Source organism: Pelodiscus sinensis, chromosome 3, assembly GCF_049634645.1.
Source record: "Pelodiscus sinensis isolate JC-2024 chromosome 3, ASM4963464v1, whole genome shotgun sequence".
Classification (NCBI taxonomy): domain Eukaryota; kingdom Metazoa; phylum Chordata; order Testudines; family Trionychidae; genus Pelodiscus; species Pelodiscus sinensis.
Window position 1 is genome coordinate 154,791,014 of NC_134713.1, and position 23,584 is coordinate 154,814,597.

At 41.2% G+C, this 23,584-nt stretch overlaps 1 protein-coding gene and 1 long non-coding RNA gene across 8 annotated transcripts in view; one reads left to right on the forward strand and one right to left on the reverse strand.

The window, feature by feature from the left end:
- The window catches only part of DISP1 (dispatched RND transporter family member 1), a 180,913-nt gene that overhangs the window by 86,225 nt on the left and 71,104 nt on the right, over positions 1-23,584 (forward strand). The window contains exons 1-2 of one of the 6 annotated variants that reach the window (XM_075925249.1): positions 20,269-21,512; positions 23,267-23,448. The exons of 4 other annotated variants lie outside the window; for them this stretch is intronic. The gene's annotated coding sequence lies outside the window, so the exon portion shown is untranslated. Of the gene's footprint in view, positions 1-20,268; positions 21,513-23,266; positions 23,449-23,584 lie in introns of those variants that run through there. One more of the 6 variants, XM_006115597.4, reaches the window with a different exon arrangement.
- LOC112544559 (uncharacterized) lies at positions 209-23,318 on the reverse strand. Of its 2 annotated transcripts, none has more exons than XR_003087896.2 (3): positions 23,197-23,318; positions 13,803-13,945; positions 209-554 (listed from the first exon to the last, which is right to left on the reverse strand). It is a non-coding gene; the product is annotated as an uncharacterized LOC112544559 (long non-coding RNA). The 2 variants fall into 2 exon arrangements; XR_012902943.1 differs by lacking the exon at positions 209-554 and adding an exon at positions 9,047-9,384.

Consider the following 23,584-nt stretch of genomic DNA (forward strand, 5'->3'; position numbering starts at 1 on the left):
CCAACTGTCCCTTCAGTTCCTTCTCTGCCAGCACCACTGTTGGTCGGAACCGCAGTGCTCGCCAACCTTTTTTTCTTCAAAGGACTCTTAGTTCATTCTTCTTAGTGTAGTTAGTTAGTTGTTCCTGGTTCTAATAAAACAGTTAGTGTTATTATTTTATATATATACATCTTTTCCTTGTTGAGGCCGTTTTTTGCCTTCACGGTCTTTTCTCCCTGAGATGCCAGCTTCCCCAGGCTTTAAATGTTGCCTGTTCTGCAGGTTTTCCATTCCAGTTTCTGACGGGCACTCAGTGTCTGGTACCTGGGCCAGGCTCACATCACAGCCCAGTGCCAACACTGCAAGCAGTTAACAGCCTGGACGCAGAAAGCCAGGGAGCAACAACTGAAGCTGATCTCCCTGGAAAACACTGTAAGACCAGCCTCGGACCTGGAGCTCCACCCCACCTTGGCAGCCCTCCCCAGTGGTTATGCCCCATCAGGCTCTGGCGTCAGGGACTCTTCTTTGTACCAGCCCAGGAAGAGATCCCATTCGTTAAGTAAGGGTGATTCCCCCTAAAAAAAAAAAAAAAAAAAATCAGTACAAACACCCAAAATGCCCCCCGCACTGGACAAGGAGGTACTGGGATTGTCAGGCTCCAACAGTTCCCGAGGGTCCAAGGATCTCATAAAGGCAGCTGCTTGGACACCAGAGAAGTCAAAATCAGCACCACCTACCTCCAATACGCTACCAGCACATGCTAAGTCAAAGACACCTTCTTCTGATGCTCTGTCTGCACTGAAAGAACTAAGATGCACTCCATGCCATCGGTACCCATGCCACCCCCGGTGCTGAGAACACAAATAACCAGCACCAACGACTATGCAGTTGGCACCATCCGTACTGCAGGTATCTGTGGTATTACTCTCCACGCTCCCTCTGGCACTGACTACACTGGCACCGCACCCGTTAACAATAGCAGAGGAGCTGAGAGTGATGTCCATACCAATGACCCCCTTATTTGGCACTGATGGTACACTCACATCCAGCAGGTTTACTTTGTCCACTGCTGCAGAATCGGCACCGCCATTGTCGAGTGACTAGGACAACGAGCCTCTCAAAGGTGCCCATACACCAAGACACTCCCCGCCCAAGCAATCTCAACTGTAGCAGCAGCAAGTGTACTAAGCTTTACCCCAGTGGGAACCACCCCTATGATTGCCACCTCCAAAGCCGATGCCAACCAACTGGCCATACTGGGATCCTTGGGGCCCCTACAGAGCCTAACCACCACAACAGGTACAGCCTGAACCAACCCCACCTGTGCCATCCAGGGCCACCTCTATACCATCCTTGAACAGATCAGTGTGCCAGGAGGAGGACAAGCCACCATCAAGTGACAATGAGTCCACCACCTCTTCACATGCGCCAACACACATCTCGTCATCCTCCCCTGACGACACACTGATGCTTCCTACTCCTTCTCCCACAGCAGGACACTACTTTAAGTCTTTCCAAGAGCTTTCAGGAGGGTGGTGAATGTCCTGGAAGTCTCACTAGACAGCCTCGCTGAGACTCAGAACAAATTAACCAATATACTATATGCCTCACCAACAGTCATATTGGCCCTCCCCATGGACCTAGCCGTCATGGACCCTGCCAAGTCTGTTTGGCAGACACCAGCGGCAATACCATCAATCTGCAAGAGATTAGATTGCAAATACAATGTAGTGCCACAACTTCTTGTTTTCGCATCTGGCTCCTAACTCCTTAATGGTTTATGCTGTGAACCAAAGGGGAAAACAGAGTGCAATGAGGACCACTCCCTATGACAAGGAGTGACAACACCTTGACCTCATAAGAAGGAAGACATATTCTTCTGTGTCCCTCCATCTATGCATTTCAAATTATGCAGCTATGTTTGACAAATACACACACTCAATTTTTTTAGTAGATGGCACGTTTTAGTGATCTCTACCAAAGGACAGAAGAGACCAGGTCAGGGCAAATATCAACTAAGGTACCCTGATTTCATGTACAGCCTTTCAGGCCACTCTAGAAGCTTCTGACACTGCGTCGTGCCCCATTGCAACAGCAGTGGTGATGAGGTTGTCATGGCTATATTTGTCTCGATTTCCCTCAGAGGTCCAGGCAGCTGTAGAAGATCTTCCTTTTCAGGGAACTAAGCTCTTTGCCAACACCTGTGTTCACTCATTCAAAGACTCCCATTCCACCTTGAACACACCAGGCATCTACGTCCCCGCAGTAATGCACAAACAGGGAAGAAGTTTCACTCAGAGACCCATGCCTTTTACCCAAGTACAAAGGCAATTCAATAACAGGAGGAGGCAGCACCAGACTAGAAGTAGGAGGAGGCAAACCTCTGACTAACCGTTCGTCTCTAAACCATCAACTTCAAGACAAACATTTTGAAGGCCAGGTCAAAACTCTGGTGACACCTCTCTCCTCAGGGCAGCCCCATCCTGTTCAATCAATGTGTAGCACCCTTTTACCATCAGTGGTCCTCCCTCACAACCAACAGATGCTGGCTACTATCTCAAGAGAACATTCTTCTCCAGGAGATTTACCACCTACTCCATCTAGGTACAGTGGAATCCATTCCACATTGCTACAAGGTAAAAAGGTTTTACTCCCACTATTTTCTCAAGTCAAAGAAGTCGGGGGAGGGGAGGGTGGAGACCAAGTCTCAATCTCAGGAAGCTCAACAGACACACGTGACCACAATGGTTCAAGATGATCACCCTATCCACTATAATCCCCACCTTAAACAAAGAGGATTGGTTATCAACTCTCAGCCTCCAGGATGCATATTTCCACATATCCATTCATCCTGCACATAGCAAGGACCTCAGATTTGCATTGGTAGTGCACATTTCCAATAGACTGTGCTGCCAGTTCAGACTCTCCACAGCCCCACTGCTCTTGTCAAAGGTGTTGGCGGTCGTCACTGCACATCTACACAGGCAGTGGGTCTCCATATTCCCTTAACTTGATGACTGCCTGATAAGAGCACGCAAAAGTCAGGAGGCACAAAATTCAATCTCTCTGACCAAATCTCTTTTTCAGACCTGCAGGTTACAGGTAAATCTTTCCAGGTGCAAACACCAACCAACTCAGACAATGGCATTTATTGGTGCTTACCTCAGTTGTGTGAAAGCCATAGCATCTCCCCCACAACAGAGGTTTCAGACTATATGGGCCCTCATTTTACTAGTTCAAGCCACTCCGCAAGTCCCAGCTAAGACTTGCCTGCAATTACTAGGACAATGGCGGCAGCCACGTCAGTAGTGTTGCATGCCAGACTACATAAGAGACCAATGCAACAGTGATTGAGGATGGTATACAAGCCACAGGACAACAGAGGCAACTAACTAGTAACAATACCAACCAGAATCAAACACTCCCCAGACTGTTGGGCAGACCTAAAAAACGCCTGCGCTGGTGGACCTTTTCACAAATGCCCCTGTCCACGACAATTATGATGGATGCCTCTCTCTTGGGTTGGGGAGGCTCATCCAGGCCTTCTCATGACTCAGGGACAACAGTCTCCACAAGATTCCAACCGGCATATAAATGTATTGGAGCTCAGAGTGGTATTCTATGCATGCCAACATTTCCTACACTAAGGATGTTAAGTATCAGGTAATTGACTAATCGAATAGTCGATGCATTTTTGCATCAACTATTAAATTAGTTGATAGGGCACCTCCCGGCTTTAGAAGGACTCCCTCGCTGACCCCGGGCTCCATGCGGCACTGCTACCTTAAAATGCCGAGGACACTGGGCTCCCTGTAGCATTTCAAAGCAGCAGCACCACACTGAGCCTGGGGTTAGCTGGGGACTCCCCAACTGATCCTGGGCTTCAAGCGGCGCTGCCACTCTGAAATGCCACAAAGAGCCTGATGGCAGGCCCCCTACGGCGTGGTCCTCAATGCGGTGCCCGCAGGCGCCATGGCGCCTGCCGGGGCATTTGTGTGCACCCGCCGACAACCTGGGCCGGCCCCCCCCCCCCCGGGCGCACGGTGCACTGGAGGCGCCAGCCCCAGGCGCGCAGCGCTCGGGTGGCCCCAGCCCCAGGGCACATGCGGGTGCGCGGCAGGCGTGCGGCTCGGGCGGCGGCACCGGGCCCATGGCACAAGGCGCTCGGGCGGCCCCAGCCCTGGGGCACATGCTGGCGCCGGGTGCAAGGGCATCCCTGCCCCTGGCGTGCCCCAGGATGCGCGGCTCCACCCCCCGGGCACCTGGCGCGTGAGTGGCCCCGCCCCCTGGCGCAGCAGTGGCCCCGCCCCCAGGCGCCCGTGAGCCTCTAAAGGTTGGGGACCACTGCCCTACGGCATTCAAGGCAGCAGCGCTTCATGGAGCAGCTAGCCCCTTAGACCAGTGTAATGTTCAGTTTTTTTACCATGCTTGAGACAATCTTTCAGCCTCAGAATCTTCTATTCTTAGTCATTAGTTTACAGGCTAAAGAAAATATTCCTCTTGCAAGTGTTATATGGCCTAACCCTTCCTGCAATGCAGACATCTATCTAAATCATAAGAAACTGGGAAAACTATACAGTATTGACTAGACCAGTGGTTCTCAACCAGGGGTATGCATACCTCTGGGGTTACACAGACATCTTCTAGAACAAACATCAGCTCTCAAGGTATTTGCCTAGTTTTATGACAGGCTGCATAAGTCAGTACAAACTAAATTTTCATACAGACAATGACCTGTTTATATTGCTCTGTATACTATACATTCAAATGTAAGTACAGGATTTATATTCAAATTTATTTTATAACTGTATGGTAAAAATGAGAATATAAGCAATGTTTCAGTAATAATTCTCTGTGAAACTTGTATTTTTGTCTGATTTTGTAAGCAGATAGTTTTTCAGTGAGGTGAAACTTGGAGTATACAAGACAAATCAGACTCTTGTAAAGGAGTATGGGAGTCAGGAAAGGTTGAGAACCACTGCTCTAGACCTACCACAAAAAGAAACTCAGGTTCTGAGGTCAGGCCTTTTACTGCTACTCCTAACAGAAGGCTCTTGTAAACACAGTCTTAATTTGGTGATTAAGCCTAACCACAAAAATGAACCACTATCTGATTAGCATCAGGGAGCCTGTCATTACCAGATATCTACATCACAGGCATCACCATGCATCCCCATGGTTGTGCTCTTTGTTAGTATGAAGTGAAGAAGCCTGTCTGAACTACCTTATTTTTTTGTTCCCATTCAGGTCAGGTAAGGCATGCTGGCTTATCACTGAAGTGAAGAGGAAATTTACCCCTACTGTATCTATTTATGTTGACAAAAGAAAAAACGCCAGTTTCCAGGCAGAACTGTGTACAGCTGCATCAATCCGCATCTGTCATCATAACTAATAAATACAAATATTATTTTTGAAGTATTTGAGCACAGATGAAGGAAGACAGAGGGAGTCATTCAAATTTTGTTTTATATAACTTGACGGTGCAGGTTTTTTTAGTTCCATTCCCATTGTGACCAATAATTCTGTGTGCCTGTAAATCCTCTCCTTTAGTTGGGTTTTTTCCTTGTAAATTGATAGAGTAAAATGACTCTGCTTTTAATTATATGCATGTCTTTAATCTCAGACAAAGTTTCTCTTTTGCTTGTGTATGGTGTGACTTTTATGCACAGTAAAAAAGCTAAAATTAATTTATCTAGAAAATGCAAAACACTTCATTGATGCTGTCTGGATCTTGAATATGTTTTCATTACATCGTGCTCAAATTTGGGGTTATGCTAAGTTTTGCATTAAAATATGCTTTCATCATGGGCAGTGCCATATTAAAGTGATTTTTTTGAGAACTGGAATGCTGAAAATGTGGTCCATTAAAGTAACTGAAGTTTATTGAAGTTCATTTTGCTTTACAAACTAAACAGCTGGACTTACCATAATCAGTGAGTCTACTAGACATCTTTGCAAAGTAACTTTTATAGTGACACCAGATGGATTCCTTACTGTATTTCTCTCATCTGTATTTCTGCTATGCTTTTCACCATATAATTTAATTACATGCTAAAAAGGAGCAGCAGAGATTTCATTTCCATCTTCAGTTTATATACACTAGGTTTTTCATTCAATGTTAGCACAGAACACTAGTTTGAGCGAGGTGAGTTTGGGCCCAGTTACACCTAGTAATAAAGATAACTTTGGGGCATACTTGTAAAGGAAAATGTGAAGTTTATCAGATTGATTACAATTTCCCTTGGTAAAAAAGATCAAACTTTTAAAACTAGCTATTTTATGAAGCTTCTTGTGATAAAGGTTGTGCATGTATAAAAGGATTTAGTTACTAAAAATAGTTTTATTACTGGAACCTTTAAATGACAAGGCTTAGAATAACCCATATTTAAAATCTACAGCAGTGGTGCACAACCCGGCCACTATTTTCTGCTTTTCCCAGCTCGGCGCCCGACGGACTCGGGGGCAAAGGAGCAGTAATTAAAGGGGCTGCAACTGCATTTCAGCGGCTCGGTGTGGGTTTTCTTTTAGGGGGTGGGGGGGAGCTCCAGTGCGGGGGTCACAAATGAAAAAAGGTTGTGCGCCACTGATCTACAGATAGGTTATTACTCTTTTGAATTTGATTGCAGTGTCATTGCATTTCACCTACAAATGTATTAACTAATGGTGGGGAATCTTCCATTCTTAGAAAATGCCTTCTGTTTTGGGATTTTTTAAAATATGGTTACCAGGAACCAACTTGTGTACTTTTTGGAAAAATGATTTTTAATCTCACTTCATAAACTCAGATTTGTCATATTTTAGGAGGGAAACTTACACATCTCAAATAACTGGAAATGCTAACATCATAATACTCGCAACTATGGGACTAGAACCTAATTTACAGTGTAATGTTTGGGGAGGCATAAATTATGCTAATTTTCAGTTTATAACTTTGAAGTGTTTTTGATTTCTTCACAAATTGTACTTTAATGACCGTGCACTGTTAAATCACTGTGATTAAAACAATTTTTATGATGTTTGCCTCTGACAGTTTAAAAATAATTTGTCGTTAGATAAATTTACAATGGCAGTTTTAGGTTTAGAGGAAGATCTATGGACTGCCTATAAGAAGTAATTGAATGAGCCTGTCACTAATAATTTCATTCTGCAGCTAATAGCACTGGGTTTAATCCAGAAATAAGAAATTCCCTCAGTGAAGAATTTTTCCTTGTTGAACTGTATGGAGGTATGTGTAGTAAATTTACCCAGAGTAAATTTTGAAGAGATATAGGGGCTTTCTCTAAGCTCTGTACAAACCTCAACAATATACAGTTGTAAGCCAGGTTTTTTTTTTTTAATTATTCTTCTGTCAGAATTCTAACAAGATGGCATGTTTTTAAAACATGTCAGTGTAAAAAGCAGAATACCGTTTTAGGCTGTAATTCGTGCTTCTTCTCCTCATGGCTTGCAAAATGACAATTCATGACATTTGATATTCTTGAGACAGGCTCTGTAATTGGATGCTCAGCCATTTTATTTATGATCTGTATATTCTGAAAGAATGGACATTTCTTTTTATATCATTGTTCAGTGACCAAAAAAAACTTAGATTGTTACAAATGTTATTGTATACATAAGGTTAATTAGACTCTCTGGTTGAACAATTACAAATTTCTATGCTGAAAGAAGAATATAGTATTTTGGTTAAAAATGAAAAGCAAATTTAGATTCAGTTCTGGAAATGGTAGTCCTTCAGTTATTCACAGTGGGTGTGGTCTCACTCAACAGAAGAGTGGAGGTGTCTCACCAATGTCTTCAACTGCGACCTGTAAAAACCATTTCTTATGAGAGGAGGGGTATCCAGTTCAGTAGAATGCAACTTGTGGTAGAGTCATGTGAGGAATATAGGCAAACTATAGGAAGTAGACAAACTAACATGTTATAATCTACCTATTTTGGCCAATCTGGGTCAGCTTCGAACTAGCGGGATGGAAGTGAAAACTTTGAATTGCATCATGAATGTTGTGAGTAAACCAGTCCCATGCCAGTTTAAAATGTTAAAGAAATCTCAGTCTTTTAAAAGAATCATAAACTAAATAATGTTTATCATTACGGTGTGCTTCTTGTAAATGGAAACAATTTGGGGTTGTTATAAAGAAGTGCTGTGACCAGAAACACACAACCTTTTTGTTTACTATAAGAAAAATACAAATGAGTAAAGGACTCTGGACTGAGCAAAATGACTACCCAAGAAAATTGATCATGAAACTTTCCTTATGATGGGAATGTTTGAACTTATAATCTATACTTCAAAGTTTAAAGCACAGCCGCAATCGCTGGCATGGCAGAACTTTACATTTGAAAGTGTGGTCACGGCACGAACGCTGTGAGAGAATTCTCTCAGATCTTTAGGTAAACAACCTCCACGAGGGGAGTGGCGCTTGCAGCCTACTTCACGCTGGCACTTTACAATGCTGTAACTCGCTGCGCTCAGGGAAGGGGGGACTTCACATCCCAGAGCTACAAATTTACCGCACTGTAAAGTATCCCTAGAGCACTGAGAGAGCTCACTCTCAGCACTGTTGCCATAATGACACTGCTGCATTAAAGTACTGCCAGCAGCTCTTTAATCTTTACCTATAGTTAAACCTACACTGGAAATACTACAGCAGCACAGCTGCAACTGCACTAGTTTAATAGTGTAGACATTTACTGTGGTGACAGAGGGTTTTTTTTTTCCATCCCTGTAGTAAATCCACATTTCTCAGAGGCAGTTGTTTGGCTGACAGAATTCTTTTGTCAACCGTGAAGTGCTACGTACACTAGGGTTAGATCAGCTTTCCTGAATGTCTCATGGGGAGATGTTTCACACCTTTGAGCAATACAACCTGTTTGACCTCAATTTTAGGTGCAGACCAGACCCAAAATTACTAATGCCCAAATCCTGAATGTAGTACATACCCCAATTAAGTGGGCTGAGAAGGGACCTGGAAAGTGAACAGTTTTTTTTTCCTTCAGATTTTAGAGTTGCTCTGAAGCTGTTACTATCTTAGGGCTACAGTAGCCTCTGAAGCTGATGTATGCACCACTTACCTTAGGCCGGGCTTTTGTCCAGGGTGAGGGTGATATTTTGTCACTGAATCTGTATTTGGGAGCATGCACCAGCCATGCCCTCGCTCTCTTCTATGCTGGAGTACAAGGATATCCTGCAGGGCACTATAAAACCCCTGTTCACGCTTCCTAAATTCTCCTTTCTTACACAGTAGAACTACAACAGTTTGGGTGCTTTCAGGATTCCCAAGGCTTGAGGGGAAGAGGCGGTGCAGGGGAGGAGGGTGTTTAAAGAAAGGTTTATCTTCCTGAATACAGTTCTTTTTCGATAGTTAAGCTGGTTGAGGTTTAGTTCCTTTTCAGATGGTTTAATTCCTGTTTGGGAAGTATTCAGATGTAACAATTCAATTCTCTTATCTAAATTAAAGAAAAAACAACCTAATTTTGATTTACCACTAGAGAATTAATTAAAAAGTGATGTATCTCGTACAAAAAAGTATAGCTCAAAACAGATAACCATGTTTATCTGCCTAGTAATTATATAAGCACAGATATTATTTAACTGAAAAATTATAGCCAAAATAATCAGAATTCAGCCCTGATTCTAAAATTTTTTTCTTAGCCAGATATCCCATTGAACTTTCTGAGCCCACATCTCAGATACTTCAAGTTTGGTAAGCCTGAAAATATGTCCACTGGAAACACCGAACTCTTAGGATAATATGTGGAGTGTGTTGAACTGGTCCCAAGCGAAAAAGTGTGTTAAAAATATTTTTGGGCAAATTTTAAACGTTTGACCATATTGTAGTCTAGTTTCCTGCTGCACCTGTGTGTTTCCCCCCTATGAGTTTTGAGACTCCTATAAAAGTACTGACTAGTCATGCATAGTTCAGAGGTCCAACATGGATATACTGGTAACCAGAAGTGGTTTGGCTCAGGTAATTGCTGTATGCTGCTGCCTCACTAAAAATAGAGGACCAAGTTTTAAGGCATGGTTTTTGGAATACATGTAGAAGTACAATACAAAAAGGACAGATGTGGCATTTGAAAAATCATGCAGGCAAATGAGAGAAGCTGCAGTAAATTTTATGACCCAGATATTATACATATATTTCATAGATTTGGGTTGTAAGTTACAAGATTTGAGACCTACAGTAGGAAATGTTAAAGCATACTTGTCTCATTTGTTTTACAGAGCTGCCTTTTGAAATGAAGTCCCATATATTTATTTTGAAAAGTGGTGACTTTGATGTAATCTAAACTATGTAAAGTCACAGAGTACCAGAGAGATCTGACATCTCCTTTTAAAGGTTCTAAATGTTGTGGTCTGAAAGGTCTGGTTCTTGATTTATCTGAATACATGAGAAATTCCCAGGCTCCCATATGTTTGCTAAGAGACAGCTAGAAAAGATTGACTCTGCATTGCAAACGCTATGTTTGGGCAACCTTCTCAAAGGCAAGCAGTCTGGTGAATAAACATTAAATTTGTGCTCAAATAACATTTTCTCTTTCCTTGTCTGCTTGGGCCTTCATTAGTGTGTCAGCAAAGCTAAGATCAAATAAAACCTTCTGTATGAGCTGTAGCAGTGTCCGTTTACACAAACTACTTTTCTTCTTCACAAAAGAGCTCCAAGTGATCTGGTGCTTATTTCATTACCCTACCCAAGAAAGGTGGGGAAAAACTGTAGGTGCTGAACAAAAGCAAAAAAAGGGAAGGGGGGTGGAAAGCAGCTTGTGGAATATTTGAAGAGTTGAACATTGCTTTTTGGAAACATCTTGAAAAAATAAGTGATTAGAGTACTTGACATAGCAGGGTGTGTGTGGGGGGGGGGGGAGAAGGGTGTATGTGTTTTTTTTGTACTAAGCAGTAACCTCCCAGATTGAAGATGGAACTCTGCATTTGTTAGAAGAAATGTTTTGAGAACTACAAATTTTGTCTAATTTGCTCTTAATTGAACACTTGCAACTTTCTGCCTTTATCTGCGAAGGAGACTAACAAAAAAGGTAAGTTCTGAACTTTACCAGGTATGTATTGTATGTATTGTTAATATTTTTGTGGTCATAGTAAATTCTGATTTTAAGCTTAGTACTCTTTAATATTAGATAACTAATGTTCTGTACCTTTTAAAAATCAGTATACTTTATACCTGAATTAAAAAAAACAAGATAATAAAAATGTCTATCTGAAATAGGATCATGAACGGGGGGGAGGGGAGTTCTTGGTTACATTAACTTGCTATAGTTGCAGTTGCACTTTTTTTTTACTATTATTGTTGCCTAAATTTTTCCAAATGGTAGGAAAAAGCACACTTTCATGTTGTCTGCATGACTCATTGCCCTTGGATTTTTTAAGTGTAATTATTGGATCCCAAAACCCATTTATGAAGGCAAGGGGGAAAGTGTTAGTTTATTAGGTTTCAGAGAGGTAGACATGTTAGTCCTTCAGCAAAAACAATAAGGAGTACAGCAGCACTTTAAAGGCTAACAAGTTGTGCATAATTCTGTGGGAGCCTAGGACTTGTTTTAGTGGAGCAATATAGGGCTATTTCTAATTAATGTCTATATTAATGCAAGAATATTGTCAATAAAACATCTATTTCCATTAGATCGTTATCGAAAAAGTACTTAACAGGTACTCTGGTTTTCCTGCTCATCTGTAAGTAGGCAACAGGTAACAAATTAAGCAGTAGGATGTAATACAAATACCTATGTGGTAAGACCCAGCTATAGCCACAGCTGGGATGTATGGAACAGTCAAGTTCCCCTCAAATACCTAAGTCTGAGAATCACTGCTGGAGAGAGTGGTTGGTTGCCATTTAATAACAAGACTAGGAAAACATGACTGTCATAGTTGGAATGGCTTAAAATATTTAAGAAATAACCACTTTAAATATTTTCTATCTTACTCTATTTGTTTGCAGAACTACAGTGATTTGAATGTCTACTCTAGTCAGCATTAGGACCACGTTGTTTTGGGCACTGTACAGATGAGTAACACAATACTTTCCCGAAAGTTCCATTCTTATTTTATGACACTCTTTTAGCTGGACACCTGCAGTCTGCACTCTTTTGCCTTCAGCACTACTTAGGATTATGCAACTTCAACTATTTCCTTTTCAATGTGTTTGTTTAAACAAATCATCAAAGATGTCTAGTTGTGCGCAATAGTCTTAGAATTAAACGTATGTCTACACACTACAAAGCTTTTAGCTGCATGACTGTGTTGATGTAGCCCTGTCATTAGTTAGGGCTTTTCTACACTGGCACATATTGTTGCCAAAAACTGCCTTTTGGTGACAAAACAGTGAAAGCGTTTACACTGCAATATGATTTTTGTTGGGAAAAACACCCAGTTTTGGTGACAAACTTTCAGCTTGTGAGGGTCTTTTATCTTCTCCCCTCTCTTTATTGTTGACAAAGAGCCCTCTGTTGTTTGTTTTTGTTGAGAGAACTGGCTTCTGCCAGTATTTCGCAATGCCTGCCCTGATGGATGTTCTCAATGTTTCATGATCTCTGCTGCTCTGCAGGCATTTGCCTTTCCCCTTTCAAACATCTGGGAAATCTGCTCGTTTTGGGAAACAAAGAGCAAATCATTGGAATGCTTCTGTTCTGCCCTGCTAGGAGCACAGCTGCAGGCAGACTGCTGCAGGTGAAGGGCTGGAGACACTGCTGTGCTGCTTTGACATTCCTCAGTATGGCGAGCTCACAGAGCTATGAGGGAAGCCCAAGAAGTGCAGGGATCAGCTCTGCCTTCCCCCATCACTGCAGTGTGGGGTGCTTACCCACAATACTTTGCTCTAGTTGTCCACAGGATGCTAGTAATGTGGCCATGAAATGGTGGCAATGAGAGACGAAAAAACCCCCTATTTGACCAGTTTTCACTTTTGGCAACTTTGCGCGTCGACAGCACTTGTCACCAAACCTTCCCAGTGTAGACCTAGCTTTAAAAGTCAGGCAGTGCCCACAAAGCTCTGCTTATACTAGAGTACTTGCCACAGCAAAGCTTTTGTACATTGTTTTAGCACCTGTGAATGACAAAAACTGTGTTCCGCAATAGCCAGTGTAGACAAAGCCTTTAGTATTTGATGGATTTCCTGCTTCAGAAATGTTCTGGATTAAGAGCCTGAAGGCTTCTGTTCAAACATCAACCAAGTTACAGCAAGGGCAGAATCAGCCCCTAACATCTTCCCTTTCTACTCCCCTCTCTACAGTGCATTTCCACTTAGACCTGGGCTTGAGTGTAGGTCAGTCTCTCTGCTTCTTCTTAAATGTTGTGGGAATTGTATTGAGACAACATCACATCATCTACTGATGATCAGTTAGCAGTAATTTTTGGACATTACTAAAATGGAGAGATTGCAAACCGGCAGCCAGATTAAAGCTGAAAGGCTCTATACTTAATTCCTAGGGATATAACAATTCCCTGTGTTGGAAGAGATTTGCATATGTATCTGGCAGTCTTGTTTAGTCTGTATAAACTTTGCAGAAAAGAAAGTAGGATATTTTAGATGAATGCCAGTATAAGTGGCAACCATTTTAAATATCTTTAAACCTTTGTCCATTCCCTTCAGTCTCACCATATCTCTTACCTCCTTCCTTCCCCTAATCCACAAATATGAGAAGACACATTTATGTACACAGTTACATATGTACATTGTTCAATATCTTACTGCTCCATCAGTGTGTCCACCAATACACAAGGAAACAATTAAATAGAATTGTAAAAACTTTTCCCCAGCTTCTAAAAGTATAGATGGTACTAAGGTACATGATTTATTGGCAATTATTCTTACCTCCCTTGCCGAGTCAGGTTTTGAATGGTCCCTTTATATGGCAACTGCATACTTGGTAGCTTATATGATGAGATGGTTGGTAAGCACACGTTGCTTAGAGGGATGTAGACAAAAGCAATCGTTGCCCTCAGGATCCTTGCAGCCTGAGATAAGGAAAAATAAATTAATATATTGCTGGAATTTCATTGTTCTACAAAGCAGCCAGACTAACTCAACTCTAACTGAATTATTTTCATTCTAATTCTTTTAACTTCACTTACTTTATAAGAAAATATTACATTATTTTGGGACGGTCTTTATTTGTGCTTTGTACACCACTGTGTACACTGGCACTTGACTGATCAGAATGAGATATGTAGCAGTAGAGCTATTCAGCTGCAGTATGTTTATCTTACATGGGTTGAAACATTGCCAAAATAAGAATACTAAGTTAAATTTTGTAGATTCTTTGCAACTTCCAGGAGATTTTTTTCAGTTTACTGTGACCAAAACCCAGTATATGTAATATACTGGATGTGTAAATTTTATTACTAATAGTGAGGCTGTGGTCAGACTGGGACTTCATTGTGGTAGGCACTTAGCAAACACGGGTACACATGATCTCTGTCCTATAGATTTTTCAATCAAATTAGTAGAAGATCTGACCAAAGTGAGTAACACATAGAACAGAAAGATGAGGTTACCAAAAGGACAGTGTGTTAAACTTCATATTTTACAATATTTTCGTGCTTTACTTTTTTTTTTTGCTTTAAAAATTCTGTGTCAAACCAGGAGTCCCTGTTTCCATTAACACTTTTATCCCATCTTCCACTGAACTAGAAAGAGACCCTAGGCTTTCTGCCTATTGCATATTTTTCCTGCTCCCCATCCATTTAAGCTATTCACAACTTTACTTTGGCCTACCATTTTATTATTTCCTTGAGGGCTGGCAACAGAAATCCCCATAATGCCTGGCCCCCTTAGACATTAGTCTGCCAGGTCATTTTCTTTGCACAGTTCAGGGGATTGGTCCCTGCAAGCACAAGAAAAGAAAGTGACTGGTCCCTTATAAATCACATATTTTGATTTTGCTATAGGCCAAAGCTGTGAAGATGTCAAAGGGGCCTGTTACAATGCTTCATACTGTAGCCTGCCCAACAGCCAGTCTCCCAATCACAAAGAATAGCTGAGATTCTTAGGTGTTCTTAGCTCTTGGAATTTTATTAACTCTTCTTAAGCTCCAGTGGCTGGAAGCATGTGATTTGGTGAGAATCTATGCTTTACTCTTTTTAAAGTAAGTTTCGAGCCCTCATTTATAGAAGAAAAATGTGCAATTGTGCAAAAGCTCAGAAAACAAATAAATGAACCCTGAGGGGGTTTTTTGGCGGGGGAGGGGAGAACATTTCATTTTTAAGATAATGCCATTATGTTTTTGGAGACTAAATAATTATTTATATATTTAAAAAAAAAAAAAAAAAGCTTGGGGTTGGCAGTGTTTGGGGTCTGGAGTTGCTGAAGTACATGGGCCTCCTTGGCTGCAAGAGTTCTGTCCTGTTTCTCTTGGGAAGAGCCTGGCTAGACTCCTTGCCCTGCATCTTCGGGCAGATACTGATGCAACTGAATAATACTCTAGGAGTTACTGAAAGTTTTACATTCAGATTTAAATTCAAATTTATGATACAATGTTTTAAACTGTCTACAGAAGACTTATTAATCATAATCCTTAGATGTGTGTTATATTTGCGTTGTAATATTTTGGGACACAATTTGAGTGGCTATTATGATGTAGAATATAGTAGCATTGTTTTCACAATTCAGGTAGGTCAGGTTTACACTAAAGGGGAAGGTTGACTTAAAATACGCAACCCTAGCTATGTTAATTACATTCAAGGAATCTTAAATCACATTTTTGTGCCTCCCACACAGTGGGAGGTCGACAAAAGCAAATGCTCCCATCAACTTCCCTTACACCTCATGAGAAGCAGGATTACTGACACAGATGGGGGCACCCTCTAAATTCGAATTAGCGGATCTTCACTAGATCTGCTAAATCGACCCCTGGAAGATTGACTGCAGCGGCATCGATTTTCCGCGTAGTGTGCACATGGCCATAGTGTTGGAGCATTTTAATATGTTATCATACTAAGGATTTTGTAGTGCTTTTCATCCAAGATTTGAAAATGTTTTACAAATATTAAGCCTCTCTTCATCCTGGGAAATAGTTAACAAATATGTATGGAAAAAATCACTTGGCCCGCCATGGAGGTGAAACATAGCATCTGTCTGGCAGTGTACAGTATAGCAAGATTTATAACAGTTTTAAGACAGAAAGTGTAGAAGAATATTGTATGCAGGTGAAACTGTAAAACATCTGAAGAAATGGTCTTATGCAGTTGGTGTTAGGTTGTTAGCCAGAACACTGTGGCTAACACCTTGATTTTATAAAAGTGGTATGTGGTCTTTAATGACTACCAGCAGAGATGGCATTTTGTAAGTATTTAAGCAGCTCTTGCAGAAATATCTGGTGAATTAATTTTCTGTGACCAAGATTTACTTTTACATTCTGCTTGCGATGATTTGGGGGATGTATCTGTGTCAAATTGTTTTATGTGAATGTTATGTTCTGTTGACTCCATTTTGAATGTAATCATCACTGTGAATTAGAGTATCCATTTTGTAGTGGGGATTTGATACCCAAGCTATGGCTACACTAGAGAGCGTACAGCACTAGAGTTGCATAGAGGCAGCTGTAAGGTCTCAAGGCCAATGCTTTAGAGAGCTCTGTCAGCTTGCTTACTCCATCCCCCACAAGCAATGGTAGCTATGCCAGTGGGGAAGTTTTTCTACAGACAAAGCACTATCCACGTCGTGGCTAAGTCAGCACAAGTTGTCACTCAGGCAGATGGGTAATTCATACCACTGAGCAACATAATTTTTGTCGATTTAAACTGTAATATAGCCACAGCCGTAATGGAGAAACTTATGTCTGGGGAGCTAGGACAGAGACATTAAAGGCCATCAACACTGCATGGCTCCAGTCTGGTGGAACAATGGTTTTTTGTTTGTTTTTTTTACCTGCCGGAACATTGATTTGGAACAATTCTACCAGAAAGCTGTAGGAGGCCTGGAAATTCTGTCAAAAATGCATAGGCAAGAAAAGTATGACATTCTTTGAAAGATGCTGCTTCTCTGTGAAAGGAGGCCATCTCACTTCAGCCTGTAGAAGAGCTGCCTGGTCTAAAGACTCTGACTAAACCAAAGATTTGTGCAATTGGGGAAGTGTTGCTTTCAGGAATTAGTTGTTTCCTAAGAGCTATAACTCTCCGGTGCTGTGTATGGTATTTTGTTTGTGTTTTGGTTTTTTAAGAGTTTGGTATTTGTGGATAAAAAATTCCTTTGCTAAGTGTTCACTACTTTACTGCTATAGTCTGGTCCTGCACTTCTGTAGCTCCTTCAGGTGAACGCTGAGGGGAATGTGTCAAGCAACTGGACTCTTTTATTTTTCTGAAAGTTAAGTAAATGAGGTTTGTATTTCTTCTTAATTTAATCATGCCTCAAAGTTTTGGAATTTTGAATAGCAAGAAGGTTTTCTGTCTGGTGACTATTTAGTATAAAAGGGATTTTGCACCCCCAAATAGTTCATTTTTGGTCCAACATGGCCAGTGTCTCAAGTATGTAGATGAGGACACTCATTGAAAGAGCATGCTATCTGCACCCCTTTTAAATACCTGTGGGATAGGAGTCCAGTTTTCCATGCCTTTCTTATGAAGGTTTGGATGCTCCAGGATGATAGTAGGGATATAAAGTCCCATTGAATTGGTTAACTGGTTAAACATTGTGTTGAGCTGGTTAACCAATTAAAGGGGGTGCAGGTAGAAGGGCTGTTCCAATTCCACTGGGCTAGAGTGACCCCCACCTGCTGAGTCTGGTCTGGAGCAACTCCCCTTTCCTTCCCTCACCGCTTGGCCACAGGCAGCGACTGCTCCTGCTGTCCCTCCCTGCTGGGCGCCCGGACACTGGAGCAGCCCCTGCCTGCAAGGCACACGGGCCCACTGTGGACAGGACAACTGGCGCAATCCCTGTATATGGCAGGCCGCTGCGGGGCTGAACAATCCCCCTTTCCATAGTAGGTGGGGAGGTGCTCCAACCCCCACTGATTAACTGTTAACCAGAGCTGGTAATCATTACCTGTTAAGGGTGATGCTTACCAGTTAACTGGTTAACTTTTCACATCTCTAGATGCTAGCAGAGATTTGTGATCTAGATTGCATCAAAGCTCAGACCCACTTTGGCTTTTAAACATTTTCAGGTTGTACATTTTGACATGTCATACTCCAGGATAGGCATGTAAAAATTCCTAAAAAAAAATAGTAACCATGTAATCAATCAAAATTAGAGCCATCACATGGTTACACAAAACCGACTGGACTAGCAGAAGTTTAACCATTAACCTGAACGGATAAACATCAGCTTATTGGTTAACCAGTTAAACTTTTAAATTCCTCTCCATGAGTGCATGTCTGGGTTTTTTGTAAGCTTTTAAAAAGATAATTTTGTATTGTCAAGCACGTTGTAGCCTCTAAGAAATGTTTAAATCTTTATGTTCTGTCTTTGTACTCTGGCAATATTTTAAGTGTTTTTAGGGGGCTTCCCCCAAAAGAAACAATACTAAAAATAATATTTTTGTGTTCCTAAAATGAAAAATTATTGGTAGCAGCTAAAGCAGCACTGACATGACAGTTCTTTCAGAATAGATGAGAGAAGATATCAATTTCTTTGCTATTTTCTGTTACCAAGTAACATTTTGGAGTTTAATGCCTTCTCTTACCATTTTAAATTTTGGTAAAAGGTGCCTAGAACTGTAGGGAAAGGTGCTTTAAAGAAGTTTGAAGAAATACACAAAACAGTAAAAATGAACAAAGTTGTTGAGCACTGTTAGCCTTCACAGCATGGTCAAAACTATAGAAGACCCAGCTCCTGCCCCAAAAGATTTGTCTGCATTGGACATAGCATTCTGATACTCTATGCTAGGTGACAAAGATGATCAGAAGTTCTGATCTCAAAAGTGGTCTGATAACCTATCATGAGAATGTGCCTATTTGTTTTTGAAAGACTTTGTGGAAGACGTGTTAAGGAATTTTAAGAGCTGATGTCAATTCAGCATGCTGGAAGGGAAAGTCTTTTCCTAAGCATCAAAGATGGAATGGCAGCTGTCATGATGAGGGTATGTTTACAGTGGCAAAGATTTCCTATCATCAGTAGGTAATCCATCTTTCAGAGGTGGTAGCTAGATTTAAGGATGTTAAATTGCGCTTAATCAACTAATTGAGTAGTCAATGGAATTTCCCTGGTCCTGGGAGCTAACTCTGCTGCAGCGCTGCCATTTAAATATACAGTAAACTTCCGATAATCCAGCACCTTTACGACCCAAGGGGTGCTGGATTATCAGATATTCCGGACTATCGGAAGGGGGAGCTATGAGGGATCTGGGATGGGGGAGATGCCACCCCAGACCCCTCATAGCCCCACCTTCCGATAGTCCAGCTCTGCCCAGGCGTCCCCAATTCAGCCGCTGCTGGTCAGTTACAGCAGTGGCTGAATCAGGGATGCCAGGGACAGAGCATCTGGGATGTTGCTGGGTTGGTCCCATAGTGCCATACCTCAGCGCTGTGGGACCAACCCGGCAGCACTCCAGCTGCTCTGCCCCAGGTGTCCCCAAGAGCAGCTGGGGTGCTGCTGGGTTGGTCCCGCAGCCCTGAGGGGCAGCGCTATAGGACCAACCTGGCAGAACCCCAGCTGCTCTACCCCTGGCTTCCCCGATTCAGCTGCTGGTCAGTTTCAGCAGCAGCTGAATCAGAGAAGCCGGGCGCAGAGCAGCTCCAATTGCCTGGCAGCCAGCAGCTGGAGCACTTTCGGGTTCCTGATGGTGCCAGACCATCAGGAGTGCCGGAGCATTGGATGCTGGACCAATGGAGTTTTACTGTATTAACAGCCACGTGGTTCTTAAAAAGTAGAGGCTCAGCATCTGGGACCGGGCATGAGTTGGGACAGCTGAGTTCCAGCTCACGCCCACGCCCACCCGCACCCCACCCCCCCGCTGCACCTCTGCCCCCACCCACCCAAGGAAATGGTGCTGTGGGGAACCGGCTTTTAAGACAGCTCTTCCCAGTATAGGCTCCTGCTCCCTCCCCTCTTGCAGCCTCCCTAAGGCTGTGGTGTGGTGAGGGGAATGTGGAGAATGTCTTTCTCCTTAGTCAGGGGCTGCCTGAGTAAGGGTTTTGTTGGGTTTTTTTCTTCTCACTTGTGTGTGACTGACTTTTCCTGTGGGTTGGTGGCTCCCAATTCAAAAAAAGGTTCCCCCCTCTGATATGACTAGTGTAGCTAGGTTAATTAAGTTTTAGGTGTAGACCCAGTCGGATGAGAGTCTGATGATGATGATGAAGTCATGTCAGCTGAGAGCCAAGGCTACATCTGGGAGGAGTGGGGAGGGAGTTCAAAAGCTCTTGTCTGCTGTTGAGCTAAAATAATTACGAATAAGATATATGGAGTTCTGAAAACTATAGTAGAACCAAGTTTGATAACTTAGTTTGTTGATTCTCCTTGTTGTTTTATAGTCATGTAGCAAAAACACCATTTCACATACTTAAAAAGCAGTAAAAGGCAAAGAGCACTGATCTGGCTTATGCACACCAGAATCTCTGTCTGCCCCTCCCACAATTGCTTTCACTTCTGTAAACATTAGAAAGTTCCTCATACACTTTAGAGACATTTTCCAATTATTAGTCAATTATCATTATTCTGGAAGAATTTTACTTTTTGCTTTTTAAGGCATTGGAGCTTTAAAATTTTACTTGTTTAGGAAAGGTGAGGGACTGTGGTTTCCTGTGTCCTCTGTAAACCTGACACTTGTTCTGCATGGTTTGTCAAATTTGTTTGGCTTTTCTTTTCCTTTGAGAGTTGTTGTATGGGAGAGAAGAAAGGACCAGAATGTACTTGAAAGGAGCACATAACAACCAGTTTTATGTTTGGTATGCTGTTTTCCATAAATTTTTCTCCTGTCAAATGTAAATAAATAAAAGCAACTTTTTTAGCAAGTTGCAAGCATTTATACTTCCTCTTAGAAAATAAAGGTGGGAGAGAGTCTGATCTGCAAAATAAATAGAAACATAAAGATATCTAGAAACTGATCATATAAATGTAAGTGATAAAACTGATGTGCTGGACAGCTCTGAATATCTACAGTTAACATAAGTCTAAGCAATCAAATAACACCATCCAACAGACTTTAATCTACTAACTTCATTCAGAAAGATCAAAGAAAATTATAACAGCAGCATTGGGTGGAATACTCCTGTAGAAGCAGGAAAAAGCTAGAAATTTCATGTCACCTTCATATCCTGTCTTCCTGACCTTGTGTTCAGATCAAGCCTTCACCATACCAGCTGTAACCATTAAGACTTTGCCCCCAAGGGTTAAGTAGGAGAGAAACTCAGCTGTCGTATAGGAGAGCAAACACAGAAAGTTCCAGCCCCCTAACATGCCCTATTCAAGGCAGTCTGCGTATGCTTGTCATTCAGGCTTGTCTCTCTGCAGTATTGTAAGGCAGTTCCAACCAGCTTGTTTGTTTCTGTAGTGTTGCTGCTCTTTGAGCAGTTCACAAATCACATTCTGCTTCAAGACGATTTCATAAAAGATGATAGTACCTTGGAGATACTGTTAGTCAATTTCAAGGTAGCATTTCTTTTTATAACTCTTACTGTACTTGATTTGTTTTTAGGAAGCATGGAAAATATTTTACATTAAAATGTATATAAAATTCAGCTTTTGTGTAGCAAATTTTAGGCAATTGATTAAACTACTTGAGAAATTATTACAAATGTAGTTTTAAGACGTTCATGTATGTTCAATTTCTTTGCACTAAAATGTTACTCCGTCTGTAACAAGTAGGCTCTTTTCTTGTAAAAGGTTACAGCTGTTCAGAAATATTTGAGTGCCTGGAACAGAGCAGTTCTAATACAAATCTCCATTGTTACTATAGTAGGTAGTTTTGATCTTGTGTTATAGCATTATTATATGTAGCTTCTCACTTACTTTTCAGAGCCTGAATTAACTAATGTGAGATTAAATAGCTGTTTTTGAAATTAAAGCAGGAATGATGTATACTGAAAAGTATATTGCAAAAATAGTATTGGAGTGTTTAGCTTACAAGAAAAATATTTGCTGAAATGTGTGATGACTTTTTTTTTTAAAGTCTGCTTTTGCACATACAGTTACTTTGGTAAAGTACCTGAAAATAATTATGGATAATACATTTTATTTTTAAAAGCAAATAAACTGTTAGAATGGCTAAAATATCTCTGCTTGATGTGGACTGACATGCACATTTTGAGAAAATAATTAGTAATGGATTTTTAAGGATTTCCAAATACAATTTATTTTAAAATTGGATGTGTGCAAAATTTTCAGCATAACATAATATTATAATTATAATTCAGTGGGCATGTTATAATCAAGAGGCAAACAAAATTTTGTGGGGTACAAAGTCTTGGTTAGTGCAACACCTTGTTTTGTAATGAATCTGTAAAATATATGTTCTTAACCTATTATATAACATAGCTTTCAAATTGGCATTATGTTGGCTTGTTATACTAGTAACTGTACCGTGGCGAGGTGTTTTTTGGTGGTGTTGTGTAGGTATAGTTGTAAAGTAACCCCATTATATCATTTACTAAATCCCTGTGAAGTTTTCACTACAAGTAACCCCTTTTACTTACTCACTCATGCACCCACCCATACGCGCGCGCACACACACACACCCATTTTGCGTGCACATACACACACCACATATTCTGATTTTTCATCAGGATTATTTTGAAGAGAGTATTTATGATTAAGAAAACTAAGTACCTTTTGTATGGTAATAGAAAGTCACTAACCTGTAAATAAGATTTAGTGTACATACAATACTTTAGTTGCAGGCGGTGAGTTTTTACTGCTTTCAGTGCTCTTACATTTTGCTGAGCTATTTATACTAATACACTGAGATAAATAGATATAAATACAACTTTTTGTAGTGGTCACACTTGCTTCTAGCTCACAGTAATTCCTGCAGTGACTTACCCATTTTTCTTCCTGTATGTTTGTTTTTTGTTAAGTTACAAATGTGATGGTATAAAAAACAAACTGCAATAAATCCTCTTCAGGTAATTTCTGTATGAGCATATATTATTATTCAGTTATCTTTATACTTCAGAAAAAAGGACTTGTCAGAACACCACAGACAGTTCTAATAATAGTCTGTTTTTCTTAGCTTGTACTAAACAAGTTAACTTCTAGTTAATGAGATATTTATGAAGTCCTTAAAAATACTGGCTTCCCCACCCTTGGCTTTTCTCCCCAATTCCCACTCCTTTACCTCCTAGCTGTTGATGGATTTCTTTGTGTGCCAGTTGAATGAAATCAATTCACTAGGTGCCCATTTGCAGAATGATCTACAGTCCTGGCTTGGTGACATCTGGAAACTCCCTGTCACAGGAATTGCAATTCCTGACCCAGCCTGCAATGCAGGAAATGAAATCATGGTGTCCAAGGTTTAAGACAGGCCAGCTTGTTAGCATATCAAGCTATTGAAGGGGATGGAGGAAAAAACTTAGAGATGCTGACAGTGGTAAGAGAAGAATAACTTTTCATTATGTAAATGTGGTGCTTTATTACGACTGTACCCTAACCATTACTGCATATCACAAATATTTAAGTTACTGAAAACCTATTAACCAGCAAAGAAAGGCATGAATCTATTCAAA